Raw genomic sequence first — 15,079 nt, 5'->3', positions numbered from 1 at the left:
TTCTAACCTGTGATTCAGGCCCATGTATGCTGTCTGACTGTTGGTTGCATTAGCATCGGGTCTAGCAAACAGCTACGTAGAGGAGGTTTCCAGATTGTGAATTATGTGAGTAGCTCCACACAGAAGAGCAGATCTGGATGCCCATGTACTGACTTTGGGGGTTTAGAGATTTAATTATGGTAAGCTGGATGATACCTGTCAGAGATGCATGAAACTGGATGTGAGTGTGCTTGATGTGAGAATTTTGAATTGGGTATTGTGGGAACCCTTGGTATATACTGCATAGGTGTGATTTCTATAGAAAAGCTTTGGCTGTCATACCAGTAATGATGGGGGCTCTGGGTGTCACTACCGTGAGGACGTGTGGGAATGGTTTGTAGCGCACAAACCCTGTCTCGGAGCTGAATTTGTCTCTGAAGGTTGGGAATCTCTGATTTAACTCGTACTGACCTGGGAAATCGCAATGCCAGGTTAGTTTTTCAAAATAGTGAACATGGTAAATTTAAAAAAAAAAACAAAACAATCCTGCAATTGAACTTTTTTTTTTTTGCAATTTCACAGTCCTTGGTATTTTTTTTTCTCCCGTTCCCCAGTACAATATGGGTCAGAATAAATGGTGTCATTCAAAAGTACAACTCATCCCGCAAAAAAACAAGCCCTCATATGGCAATATTGACAGAAAAATAAGAAAAAATGATGGCTCTAGGAGGAAAAAACAAATCGAAAATTGCTCGGGATTGAATGGGTTAAAGAAAGACTACTCAGAACTGAAGGTAAGTAATCACCAAGGCAAGGAATAGGTGAGGAGTTGGTCAGGTCTGACTGCTGGGACCTGTACTGATCAGGACCGAGTTTTGTTTTTTGTTTTTTTCTTTATCGTTCCTATGGGAGACCCAGACCATGGGTGTTTAGCTTCTGCCTCCGGAGGACACACAAAGTACTACACTTAAAAGTGTAGCTCCTCCCTCTGAGCTTATACACCCCCTGGAGAACCAGATCTAGCCAGTTTATCCCTTTGTGTTCAGGAGGCATACATCCACACATGCATTCTCATCTGATTTGTTTGATTTTTGGAAAAAGTTTGAAGAAAAGCGGGTCCAAGTCTGGACTCCCGGCATGTCCCTTCTCACCCCACTGTGTCGGCGGTGTTGTTAAGGTTGATTTCCAAGGCTGGAGCCTTACATGCCGTGCTCCTTCACCATCCCTCCTGGGCTCTGGCTTGAAGTGGGAGCCAGCACGGTCTCCATGCCTGGCAGGAGGCCGGTCTCCATCCGCAGCCCTTCAGGACCCTGCTGGACCGGAGCACTTATCCCCAGGGACCTGGCCCTGCGTCTCGGCAGCTAAGTACCTGAGACGTTTATTTATGGGGGTCCCTGTGCTTTATTGTATGGGGAGAGTGTGCTTGCTGTGTTTACTGGCATTTCCGGCGGGTTCTCTAGCTGTCGCACGAGAACCGCGCCGATGGTGCCTGCGCGTCGGCCTCGCCGCTCTAATTTAGGCCCCGGCTTCGCCGGAGGCCTAGTTTCAGTTTCACTGCCCTCGCATGTCACTCATGCAGAGGGACAGGCTCGGCTCCGCCCGGCGGCCGTTCTGCACAGGGGAGGGACACTCCCCACTGCTGGGGCGTCCCTCCTCCCCTGTAGCTTTCTATGGCCCTCCAGATCCCGCTCTTTAGAGCAAGTCCCGCCTCCTCTCCTCGCTCCGGCGGCCATTTTCTCAGATTCACTCAGCGCTGGTCTGCATCCCTGCTGGGTGCTGTGTTTGGAGGTCCGGGCTTTGGGATCTGGAGGGCACACAACACCGCTTCAGCGGTCTGGTAAGCCACAACCTCTGGTTGTGGACCTCTGTATATACTCTCTGGGGTTCATTCTCTTGCAGAGCCCCCACTCCAGCAGCATGTCTCACACGAGGAGCAAGGCTCCAAAGCTTTATTCAGTATGCACTGCATGTAAGCTTCTGCTGCCTGAACCGAGCACCTGTCCACATTGTGATGCCTGCTCTAATTTGGCGGTGCCACAGCCTGGAGTCTCACCCCCAGTGGTCTCTCAGGCTGCTCCTGCTCCTGTAGCTGAAAACCCCGGCTTGGGTAGAATCTTTTTCTAGGTCTATCTCCCAGTCTTTTGCTGAGTCCATGGGACTTTTGTCCAGGACTTTGCTGACCATGCATCAGCCCCCTTCACAGGGTGCCTCTGCTGCTAGGGGTCTCTCAGGACCGGAGCTCACAGAGGATTCATCATCTGGTTCCAGACCCCGTCCTCCTGAGAAGAGACGCAGGGTTCCTTCTCCCTCCTCGTCCCGCGGCTCTGATTCAGGAGCTGACTTGCAGGATGAGGAGGATGCCTTTACAGGGGGCTCGAAGGCTACCTCCATGTACCCCATTGATCTGTCCGAAAGTGACTCAGATGTTAGTGATTTGATTGCCTCCATTAATTCTGTACTGGATCTCAATCCGCCAGTATCAGAGGAGCAACCCTCTCTGGCAGAAAAGCACCAGTTTACCTCGCCTAAGAGAGCAAAGAGTGTGTTCTTTAACCACTCCAGTTTTCAGGCCGCTGTGACCAAGCCCAGGGCCTGTCCTGACAAACGCTTCCCAAAGCGTGGTTCTGATGACCGCTTCCCCTTTCCACCTGAGGTGGTCAAAGAGTGGGCTCATTCCCCAAAGGTAGACCCTCCGGTGTCTAGGCTCTCAGCCCGGACCGTTGTGTCGGTGGCTGATGGCACCTCCCTTAAGGATTCCACTGACCGCCAGATTGACCTTCTGGCCAAATCCGTATACGAAGCGGCGGGGGCCTCGTTTTCCCCGACTTTTGCAGCAGTGTGGGCTCTCAAAGCCATCTCTGCTTCTCTAGAGGAGATGCATTCCCTCGCCAGGGAATCTATGCCCGAATTGGTTGCCTTAACCTCCCAAGCTTCAGCTTTTTCATCCTATGCCATGTCTGCCATGCTGGAGGCTTCTCACCGCACTGCGGTGGCTTCGGCTAATTCCCTCATTATCCACAGGATCTTGTGGCTTCGAGAGTGGAAGGCAGATTCTTCTTCAAAGAAGTACCTTGCGGGGCTCCCTTTTGCTGGGTCCCGGATGTTCGGAGAACAGCTGGATGAAATTATTAAGGAAGCTACTGGCGGGAAGAGTACTTCCATGCCACAAACCAAAACCTTGAAACCTGTCCAGGGTAGGAATCAGTCGAGGTTTCGTTCCTTTCGTTCCTCCAACTGGTCGTCCTCTAAGCCCTCGGCCTCGTCCACTAACTCAGCCAAGGACCAGAAATCCAACTGGCGCCCAAAAGCGCGTCCACAGAAGACCGCAGGAGGTGCTGCCGCTAAGGCAGCCTCCTCGTGACTATCTGTCCGCGCCAGCAACGTCCTTAGTCAGTGGCAGGCTCTCCCACTTTGGCGACGCGTGGTTTCAACACGTCTCCGATCAGTGGGTAAGGGATATCATCTCCCACGGCTACAGGATAGAATTCTCTTCCAGCCCGCCAAACAGATTTTTTTTCTCTCAACTCCCCCCTGCTCCAAGGCCGCCGCCTTCTCACAGGCCGTGGCATCCTTGCAGGCCAACGGAGTAATTGTACCGGTTCCCGCACGGGAACGGTTCAGAGGTTTCTACTCAAATCTCTTCCTAGTTCCCAAAAAGGACGGTTCCTTCCGGCCCATCCTGGATCTCAAGCTTATCAACAAGCATGTTCAGGTGCGGCACTTTCGCATGGAGTCTCTGCGATCAGTCATTGCCTCAATGACCCAAGGAGATTTCCTGGCGTCCATCGACATCAGAGATGCCTATCTGCATGTGCCAATTGCAGTTTCACACCAGCGTTGGCTACGTTTTGCAATCGGAGAAGATCATTTCCAATTCGTGGCTCTTCCTTTCGGGTTGGCCACAGCTCCTCGGGTATTTACGAAGGTCATGGCAGCAGTGATTGCGGACCTGCACCTACAGGGGGTGGCAGTGATTCCTTACCTGGACGACCTTCTAGTCAAGGCGTCATCCAGCGTGGACTATCAGCGGAGTGTCTCGCTCACTCTCGCCACTCTAGCCCAGTTCAGGTGGCTTGTCAATCTTCCCAAATCCACTCTGTCTCCGACCCAGAGTCTACCTAGGGATGCAGTTCGAGACTTTGCCAGCACTTGTGAAGTTGCCATTAGTCAAACAGCAGTCCCTCCAACTGGCGGTGCGCTCTCTGCTGAGACCCCGCCGTTATTCCCTCAGGCGCCTGATGCAGGTGCTGGGTCAAATGGTGGCGTCAATGGAGGCTGTTCCCTTTGCCCAGTTCCATCTGCGTTCCCTGCAGCTGGACATTCTCCGCTGTTGGGACAAGCGGCCTTCCTCCTTGCACAGGTTGGTGGCTCTGTCGCCACAGACCAGGAGCTCTCTTCAGTGGTGGCTTCGGCCCCTCTCTCTGTCCCAGGGGCGCTCCTTCCTGGCCCCGTCCTGGGTGATTCTCACCACGTATGCCAGCCTTTCCGGCTGGGGAGCGGTATATCTCCACCACAGAGCACAGGGCACTTGGACTCCGTCCGAGTCAGCCCTTTCAATCAATGTGCTGGAAACCAGAGCTGTGCTTCTAGCTCTCCTAGCCTTTCACCACCTGTTGGCGGGCAGGCACATTCGAGTCCAGTCAGATAACGCGACAGCGGTTGCCTACATAAATCACCAGGGCGGGACACGCAGCCGCCTGGCAATGTTGGAGGTCCAACGCATTCTTCAATGGGCGGAGGACTCCAAGTCCACCATATCCGCAGTCCACATCTAAGGCGTAGAAAACTGGGAGGCAGATTATCTCAGCCGTCAATCCGTGGACGGTGGCGAGTGGTCCCTGCACCCGGCAGTGTTTCAGTCAATCTGCCGCAAGTGGGGCACTACGGACGTGGATCTAATGGCATCCCGTCACAACAACAAGGTTCCGGTTTACGTGGCTCGCTCCCACGATCCTCAGGCCTTCGCCGCGGACGCTCTGGTTCAAGACTGGTCCCAGTTTCGTCTGTCCTACCTGTTTCCCCCTCTAGCTCTCTTGCCCAGAGTCCTGCGCAAGATCAGAATGGAGGGCTGTCGAGTCATCCTCATTGCACCGGACTGGCCCAGGCGAGCTTGGTACCCAGACCTGCTCCATCTGTCCGTAGAGGTGCCGTGGCATCTCCCAGACCGTCCAGACCTGCTCTCGCAAGGTCCGTTTTTCCACCTGAATTCTGCGGCTCTCAAATTGACGGCGTGGCTCTTGAGTCCTGGATCTTGACGGCTTCTGGTATTCCTCCGGAAGTCATCTCCACTATGACTCAGGCCCGTAAGTCTTCCTCCGCCAAGATCTATCACAGGACTTGGAAAATTTTCCTGTCCTGGTGTCGCTCTTCCGGCCATCCTCCTTGGCCATTCTCCTTGCCGACCCTTCTGTCCTTTCTACAGTCCGGTCTACAGCTGGGACTGTCCCTCAACTCCCTCAAGGGACAAGTCTCAGCTCTGTCAGTGCTGTTCCAGCGGCGTCTCGCTCGGCTGGCTCAAGTCCGCACCTTCATGCAGGGCGCGTCTCACATCATTCCGCCTTACCGGCGGCCCTTAGATCCCTGGGACCTTAATTTGGTTCTCACGGTTTTGCAGAAACCCCCCTTTGAGCCCCTTAGGGAGGTTTCTTTGTTTCGTCTTTCACAGAAAGTGGCCTTTCTGGTGGCCATAACTTCCCTCAGGAGAGTCTCCGATTTGGCTGCGCTCTCTTCGGAGTCACCTTTTTTGTTTTTTCATCAAGACAAGGTGGTTCTCCGTCCGACTCCGGACTTTCTTCCTAAGGTGGTCTCTCCTTTCCACCTTAACCAGGACATTACCCTACCTTCCTTTTGTCCGGCTCCTGTTCATCGCTTTGAAAAAGCGTTGCATACTCTGGATCTGGTGCGTGCTCTCCAGATCTATGTGTCTCGCACCGCTGCTCTTAGGCGGTGCACCTCTCTTTTTGTGCTAACCACAGGCCGGCGCAAGGGCCTCTCGGCTTCTAAGCCGACCTTAGCCCGTTGGATTAGGTCGACCATTTCGGACGCCTACCAGTGTACTCAGGTGCCTCCCCCACCGGGGATCAAGGCACATTCGACCAGAGCTGTCGGTGCCTCTTGGGCTTTCAGGCACCAGGCTACGGCTCAACAAGTCTGTCAGGCTGCCACTTGGACTAGCCTGCATACCTTCTCGAAGCACTACCAAGTGCATGCTCATGCTTCGGCAGATGCGAGCTTGGGCAGACGCATCCTTCAGGCGGCTGTCACCCATTTGTGAAGTTAGACTCCGCCTACTTCTTAGTTTTTCTGTTTATTTCCCACCCATGGACTGCTTTGAGACGTCCCATGGTCTTGGTCTCCCATAGGAACGATAAAGAAAAAGAGAATTTTGTTTACTTACCGTAAATTCTTTTTCTTATAGTTCCGTATTGGGAGACCCAGCTCCCTCCCTGTTGCCTGTTGGCAATTTCTTGTTCCGCGTGTTTTTCACCGGCTGTTGTCATTGACAGAGTCTCCGGTTGTTCCGGCTTTTGCTCTGTTTTACTTGTGGGTGGCTATTCTCCTTCAGCTTTTGCACTAAACTGGCTAGATCTGGTTCTCCAGGGGGTGTATAAGCTCAGAGGGAGGAGCTACACTTTTAAATGTAGTACTTTGTGTGTCCTCCGGAGGCAGAAGCTAAACACCCATGGTCTGGGTCTCCCAATACGGAACTATAAGAAAAATAATTTACGGTAAGTAAACAAAATTCTCTTTTTTCCCCACCTTCCCCTGCTGAATATTTTTAGACCTTTTTTAAGGATGGAGTGGCACACACTCTATATGTGGAACTGCTGAATGCTGCTCTCAACTTTTTCCATCTGCCCTATAGAGAATGCAAGGAGAGGTGATTGGGGGTACGCAGTGCCGCTCTATTCTACAGGGATAAAAGTGTCCTGTTTGGCCTATTGTGAAGAGTTTGGCGTACCGTGGCCACCTCCAATCCTGGGAACTGGGTGTGAATGGATCAGTAGTTGGCATTGTGCACTATCACTCCATGAGCTTGTAGAGCGCAGCGCTCGTCTGATCTTCGGTGGTCCCACTAGAGTGAATGGAGCGTCAATGAGTATGATCGACTACCGGTCTATTCACAAATGAACCCCAGTTCTTGTGGAGTCCACAGTTGTTAGACTCCCCACGACTATAAAGTTTAAACTTGAGCACACCCCTTTAATAACTTCGCAACCTGGCAATTTCCTGTTTTCAGTTTTTCCTCCCCTTCTTCCAAGAGCCTTAACTTTTTTTATTTCTCCATCGACATAGCCTTATGAGGGCTTTTTTTTTTATTGGATGAGTTGTACTTTTGAATGACACCATTTTTTTTACCATGTGCTGTACTGGAAAGTAGGGAAAAAATTCCAAGTGCAGTGAAATTATGAGGAAAAAAATGTGCAATTCTGCAATTGTTTTGTTTTTATGGTGTTCAATATACGGTAATCATTGATTCTCCAGATCAATACGATTACGCAGATACCAACTTTTTTTTTTATTAAGTGGTGAAAAAAATTGGGAGGTTCGTTAAAGGGCGGAAAAAACTTTGCTTGAGTCGACATTTTTCTGAGACCCACATCGTTTTCATATATTTCGGTCCAAAAAGCTGTGTGAGAGCTTACTTTTTTGCTCACGGAGTTGTCATTTTTATTGATATAATGTTATGTTAAATAAGAAGATGTTTTGGTCTTATAGCATTTCATTTTCAGATATTAAACAATTCTGGTTTGATTTCTTTTCCTTATCGGGTTAATTTTTTCTTGTGTACTATATTTTTCGGATTATAAAACACACTTTTTCTCCCAAAAATTTTGAAGGAAAGTGAGGGGTGCATTTTATAATCTGAATGTAGCTTACCAGGGGTGATGGAGAGGGGTCGCAGGAGGCTGGGGGAATGCTGCGGGGTCTGCAGCGGCTGGTGCGGACTTCAAATAATGGCGCCCGGAGTCGGCGTGTGTGCAGATGGAGCTCTCTGCTCAAGATCTCATCTGCGCATGTGCCGCCTCCGGCCCATTGATCTCCCAGAGGGGACTTAAGGACAATGGCACCCGGAGGTGGTGCTTGCGCAGATGAGTTCTGGGTTTGTCATTGAATCGAGAGCTCAATCTGCGTTGACTTCGGGCACCTTTTCTTTGAAGCCCTCACCGACCACAGCCCGAGCCCCAGCACAGCTGCCCCCTGCCGCAGCCCCAGCACAGCCAACAGTTTCTGGGACACCCACCACCCCTGCCTCCTGTGACCACACTCCACCACCGCTGCAGCCCCTCCGGTAAGACACTACCGGATTATAAGACGAATCCCTTTTTTTCCCATCATTTTTTGCTCTGAATTTGGGGTGCGTCTTATAACGTGGTGCATTTTATAAAACGAAAAATACTGCATTTTTTTTTCAGTTCAATAAAACAAACATTACATATGCAATATTGTTTATACATCTAAAATAATCCTACGTTAATGATATTGTAAAATCTATAATAGAGTATCCCAAAATAGAACTTATAAATATTTTTCACTTTATTTTTACTGTTATTTGTTAGTCCTGATCCGTGTTTTCGAACCTACAGCAATACCATAGCCATCATCTGCTGGGAAAGATGTGGGCTACATTCCTGAGCCGGCGTCTAAAGAATGGGAGCCGACGGGATATAACTATATGTTACGTATCGTGACTGGATTAAAAATATAAGAAATCGAAAAAAAATATATAATTAACCTGTATAATAAACACCGGCAAAAAAAAAAAAAAAACTAAATAAAACTATGAATGCCAAAATTGCTCTTTTTTTGTCACTGTCCCTAAAAAAAAAATTCCCAAATACTATGAAAGCGATCACAACATACGCTACGCTAATCCCATATTGTCATGTAGAAATAAAACTGCTATAGATGGAGAAATGAAAGTAATTTATTATTACATACATATATAAAAAAATCTAAAATATCAAAATTTAAGTTTAAAATACCTCTAAAGAAAAATGCTATAAAATGGATCAAAATAAAATAAAATTAAACCGCTATAGATGGAAAAATAAAAGTAATGTATATGTTGCTATAACATATGTAAAAATAAATAAATTAACTAAAAAAACTCTAAAAAATGCTATAAAATGGATCAAAATAATATAAAATTAAACCGCTATAGAGGGAAAAATAATAGTAATTTCTATTCTAAATCATTATATAAAATCTAATACAACTGTGTGTATATGTCTGCTAAAGGAATCCGCACCGTCGCATTTACAATCATGATATTTTACACAGACACCTCATGTGACTCAGAGAACGTCATAGACTATGTTTTGAGGGGAGAATTTAACCCTGCGCTTTAGTTGTTCACCAAAAAAACCTGCTTACATTAAAGTCAATGGAGCTGGGAGCTACAGGTCATTAATAGGAGCTGTGATTGGCTGCTATAGGCAGTGAAGGACATTGTTAGTATAAGAAGCTTTATGTGTCAGCTAATATGATGTTGATGGACACGAAAAGACGGGGACACACACACACACATACACACTGAGGCAGACAGACACACAGAGTGAGAAAGACAGAGACAATTACTATCATGGGCAACACTGGGTGCTACGGCTAGTCCTAAATAAATAATATATATAAATATATATATATATATATATATATATACATATTTATTTAGTTCATTTTTTATATCTATATATATATATATATATATATATATATATATATATATATATATATATATATTATACTAGAAGGTGGCCCGATTCTACGCATCGGGTATTCTAGAATTTACGTATTGTGTAGTTAATGTATGATTTTTGTTTTATATATATATATATATATATATATATATATATATATATATATATATATATATGTTGTTGTGTGTAGTTGCCAGTGTTTGTGTAGGGTGCCGTACATGGTCTGGGTGTGGCGGGGGGTAAGAGCGGTGTTGTATGTATGTTGCGTTGTGTGTGTTGCGTTGTTTGTGGAGCGCTGTGTGTCTGCAGCGTTCTGTGTGTGTGGTGCTGTGTGTGTTGCGCAGTTTGTGTGGGGTGCGTGTGTGTGTTTTGGGGGGAGGTATGTTTTGTGCAGTGTGTGTGTGTGTTGTGCGGTATGTGCGTATATTTATGTATGCCGCGGTGTTTGTGTGTTGGGTGTTGTGTGTGTGCGGCGTTGTCTGTGTGTGTGTGTGGGTGTCTGTGTAGGGCGGTGTTTGTGGTTCCCAGTGTGTGTGGTGTGTTGTGCGGTGCGCGTGTGGCGGTGTGTGTGTGTGTGTGTGTGTGTGTGTGTTTTGGGGGGAGGTGTGCACCCCTCATCGTACTCCATCCCCCATGCTGTGCACCTCCCATCGTGTTCCATCCCCCATGCTGCGCACCCCCATCGTGCTTCATCCCCCATGCTGCGCACCCCCCATCGTGCTCCATCCCACATGCTGCGCACCCCCCATCGTGCTCCATCCCACATTCTGCGCACCCACCATCGTGCTCCATCCGACATGTTGCGCACCCCCCATCGTGCCCCATCCCCCATGCTGCGCACTCCCCATCGTGCTCCAGCCGACATGTTGCGCACCCCCCATCGTGCTCCATCCCCCATGCTGCACACCCCCCATCGTGCTCCATCCCCCATGCTGCGCACCCCCCATCGTGCTCCATCCCCCATGCTGCACACCCCCCATCGTGCTCCATCCTCCATGCTGCACTCCCCCCATTGTGCTCCATCCCCCATGCTGCGCACCCCCCATCGTGCTCCATCCCCCATGCTGCACACCCCCCATCGTGCTCCATCCCCCATGCTGCATACCCCCCATCATGCTCCATCCCCCATGCTGCACACCCCCCATCATGCTCCATCCCCCATGCTGCGCACCCCCCATCGGTCTACATCTCCCATGCTGCGCACCCCCCATCGTGTTCCATCCTCCATGCTGCACACCCCCCGTCGTGTTCCATCCTCCATGCTGCACACCCCCCATCGTGCTCCATCCCCCATGCCGCGCACTCCCCATCGTGCTCCATCCCCCAGGCTGCGCACCCCCCATCGTGCTCCATCCCCCAGGCTGCGCACCCCCCATCGTGCTCCATCCCCCATGCTGCGCACCCCCCATCGTGCTCCATCCCCCATGCTGCACCCCCCCCATCGTGCTCCATCCTACATGGTGCGCACCCCCCATCGTGCTACATCCTCCATGCTGCGCACCCCCCATCATGCTCCATCCCCCATGCTGCACACCCCTCATCGTGCTCCATCCCCCATGCCGCGCACTCCCCATCGTGCTCCATCCCCCAGGCTGTGCACCCCCCATCGTGTTCCATCCCCCATGCTGCGCACCCCCCATCGTGCTCCATCCCCCATGCTGCACCCCCCCCCCATCGTGCTCCATCCCCCATGCTGCACACCCCCCATCGTGCTCCATCCTACATGGTGCGCACCCCCCATCGTGCTACATCCTCCATGCTGCGCACCCCCCATCATGCTCCATCCCCCATGCTGCACACCCCTCATCGTGCTCCATCCCCCATGCTGTGCACCCCCCATCGTGCTCCATCCCCCATGCTGTGCACCCCCCATCGTGCTCCATCCCCCATGCTGCGCACCCCCCATCGTGCTCCATCCCCCATGCTGCACACCCCTCATCGTGCTCCAGCCCCCATGCTGCGCACCCCCCATCGTGCTCCATCTCCCATGCTGCACATCCCCCATCGTGCTCCATCCCCCATGCTGCGCACCTCCCATCGTGCTACATCTCCCATGCTGCGCACCCTTCATCGTGCTCCATCCTCCATGCTGCACACCCCTCATCGTGCTCCATCTCCTATGCTGCACACCCCCCATCATGCTCCATCCCCCATGCTGCGCACCCCCCATCGTGCTCCATCTCCCATGCTGCGCACCCCCCATCGTGCTCCATCCTCCATGCTGCGCACCCCCATCGTGCTCCATCCCCCATGCTGCGCACCCCCCATCGTGCTCCATCCCCCATGCTGCGCACCCCCTACAGTACTCCATCCCCCATGCTGCGCACCCCCATCGTGCTCCATCCTCCATGCTGCACCCCTCCCATCGTGCTCCATGCTGCACACCCCCCATCATGCTCCATCCCCCATGCTGCGCACCCCCCATCGTGCTCCATCCCCCATGCTGCGCACCCCCCATCGTGCTCCATCCTACATGCTGCACACCCCCTGTCGCGGGCGGAGGAGGGGACACTGCGCTCTCTCACTGCTCGGGTCTGGCCGCTGCTGCTGCGGCTCGGTGGTGGCTCGAGCGGTGGGCCGGATCCCGGGGACTCGAGCGGCGCTCCTCGCCCGTGAGTGAAAAGGGTGGGGATTGGATGGTGGGGATTTGGTTATTGTCCGTGACACCACCCACGGTTGTGGTGATATTGGTGACACCACCGCTGTTCTGGACGGGGGATCCCGGGAGCGATGACAGGGAGCAGCCTGGATGTTAGTTCTCCCCTCCGTGGGTAGGGGGTTGGTTGTCCCGGGACCCGGTGATGGGGTAGGGATGGATTGCAGGCGGGCTACGGGGCCTGGTGAGGTGCAGGGTCGCGGGGCACCGCTGTGCCGCACGGCACGGTGGTACTCACTCAGCCAATGATGAGGACACAGTTCTCGGTAAAACACACGGCTGGATGGACGGGTCCCACAGACGGCTGTGGTGTTGTTTCTCACGGCAGGTTGATGGTGACTGCCTTTCCCTGCACCTGTGTACTGTAAACGGTTCCAATGGATTCCCACCGGTAACCCGCTCCCCAGCTTGAAGGTTGCTGAAGGAGCCCCTTTTGTCCGCAGGTTCCGGCCCCGGGAACTTTAGCCTTGGCGGTGACTGCGTTTCCCTCACTCGGTTGGACGGTTGCCTTCTGTCGGGACTTGACTGCTGGGAACCCAGGAGGTTCCCTTCGCTAACGGATTTGGCAAATTCACGGCGACTCCTAGCCTTGCCGGGGTCCGCAAGCCCCTGCCAGATGGTGCTGGCTTTTCTTTGGGTACCGGTCCGGTACCGCCGGGCTACCGCCCGTCCACGGTCCTTACGGTAAACTCCGATAGGCCACTCCTGCAGACGGTCACCACCGTCTGCCAACCTTGCTGATCCGTCCGGGCCACACACCCGGACCAACTTCAGGCTGCTTAACTGCCACTTTCCTTCCTCTCACTTTCACCTCCAAAACTCATCTGCCTGCTTTTCCCGCCTCCGGGACTGTGAACTCCTCGGTGTGCGGGCCCAACTGCCTGCCCACCCCCCCCTGGTGTGAACATCAGCCCCTGGAGGAAGGCAACAAGGGTTTTGTCTGACTTAGGTGTGCCTGACTGGGAGTGTGGGGTGTGTTGGTGTTGTTCTCTGTGGCCCCTGGCTTGTCCAGGGCGCCACACCCCCATTGTGCTCCATCCTCCATGCTGCGCACCCCCCCATCGTGCTATATCTCCCATGCTGCGCACCCTTCATCGTGCTCCATCCTCCATGCTGCGCACCCTTCATCGTGCTCCATCCTCCATGCTGCGCACCCTTCATCGTGCTCCATCCTCCATGCTGCACACCCCCCATCGTGCTCCATCCTCCATGCTGCACACCCCCCATCGTGCTCCATCCCCCATGCTGGGGCCGCCGGGGGCGGGTTCCGAGCGTGGCAACGTGTGCCGGGGGCGGGGCTGAGCGGGCGAGGCGTCAGCGTATGCCGGCTCCCTGCACATGTGTACCGGGAGCCGGTGTACACTGGTAACCATGATATACAGCGGGTAACTAAGGGAAGCGCTTCCTATAGTTACGCGATGTGTATCATGGTTACCAGCGCACACCGGCGCCGTCACGATCCCAGCATCGCAAGGTTATGTCCGCCGGGGGCGGGGCAGAGTGTGCCAACGTGTGTCGGGGGCGAGCGGGCGAGGCGTCAGCGTATACCGGCTCCCTGCACATGTGTACCGGGAGCCGGTGTACGCTGGAGCGGGGCTGAGCGGGCGAGGCGTCAGCGTATGCCTGCTCCCTGCACATGTGTACCGGGAGCCGGTGTACGCTGGAGCGGGCGATGCGTGCGGAGGGCCGGGGCGAGCGGCTAATCCATGCGGGGGGCGGGGCCAGGCCAAGCCGACAGTTGTCACTGTAAAGACACTGTCACGGTGACACAATTTTGGAGCAAGACAGACAGACAGACAGAATAAGGCTATATATATATATATATATATATATAGATATATTTTAATGAACTAAATGTATATAGATTTTTATATATATATTTTACTGGCTGTAGTACCCGGGCGTTACCCAGGACAGTAAGTGTCTCTATTTCTCTCTCCCAGTCTCTGTCTCTCTGTGTTTGTCTCTTTCCCTGTCTTCAAGTCTGTCTCTATCCATGTCTGTCTGTGTTTATCTTTCTGTCTGTCCTTAGTCCTCTCTCTGTGTCTATCTCTCTCCCTCTGTGTCTGTCTCTCTATTTCTGTGTCTGTCTGTCAGTCTCTTCCCTGTCTGCCTGTCTGTCTCCCTCTCTTTCCCTGTCTATGTGTCTGTCTCTGTCTGCCTCTGTCTCATTCTGTCTGTGCCTGTCTCTCACTATCCGTCTCCCCTCAGACATCTTATTATCTCACACATGAGCTTTTTTATACTAACAATTTATTTTGTTCCTATAGCAACCAATTACAGCGCCTATTAATAACCTGTAGCTCACAGCTCCATTGACTTTAATGGAGGCAGTTTTTTTGGAGAGTAACTGTAAAACACGGGGTTAAATTTTTCCATCAAAATATAGTCTATGACATTCCCTGAGTCACATGAGGCGTCTGCAAAATTTCGTGATTGTAAATGTGATGGTGCGCATTCCTTTAGCAGACATGCACACATACACTCAGCTTTATATATAAGATTTACAATTTTATGTTTTATAGTAGAAACTACTTTTATTTTTCCATCTATAGTGTTTTAATTTTTTTTTTACATGATGATGTGGGGTTAGTATAGAATATTTTGATCCCTTTTATAGGATTTTTGGAAGAGGTGACAACATTCTCAAGATATAATTTTTTTTTTTCTTCACTTTGACCTTGATAAACACATTTCTCCCAAAATAATGTAATAAAAGCAATCAACATAATCTATTAACGCC

This window comes from Anomaloglossus baeobatrachus, chromosome 12 (assembly GCF_048569485.1).
Source record: "Anomaloglossus baeobatrachus isolate aAnoBae1 chromosome 12, aAnoBae1.hap1, whole genome shotgun sequence".
Taxonomy (NCBI): Eukaryota; Metazoa; Chordata; class Amphibia; order Anura; family Aromobatidae; genus Anomaloglossus; species Anomaloglossus baeobatrachus.
Note: the sequence above shows the minus strand (reverse complement) of the source record.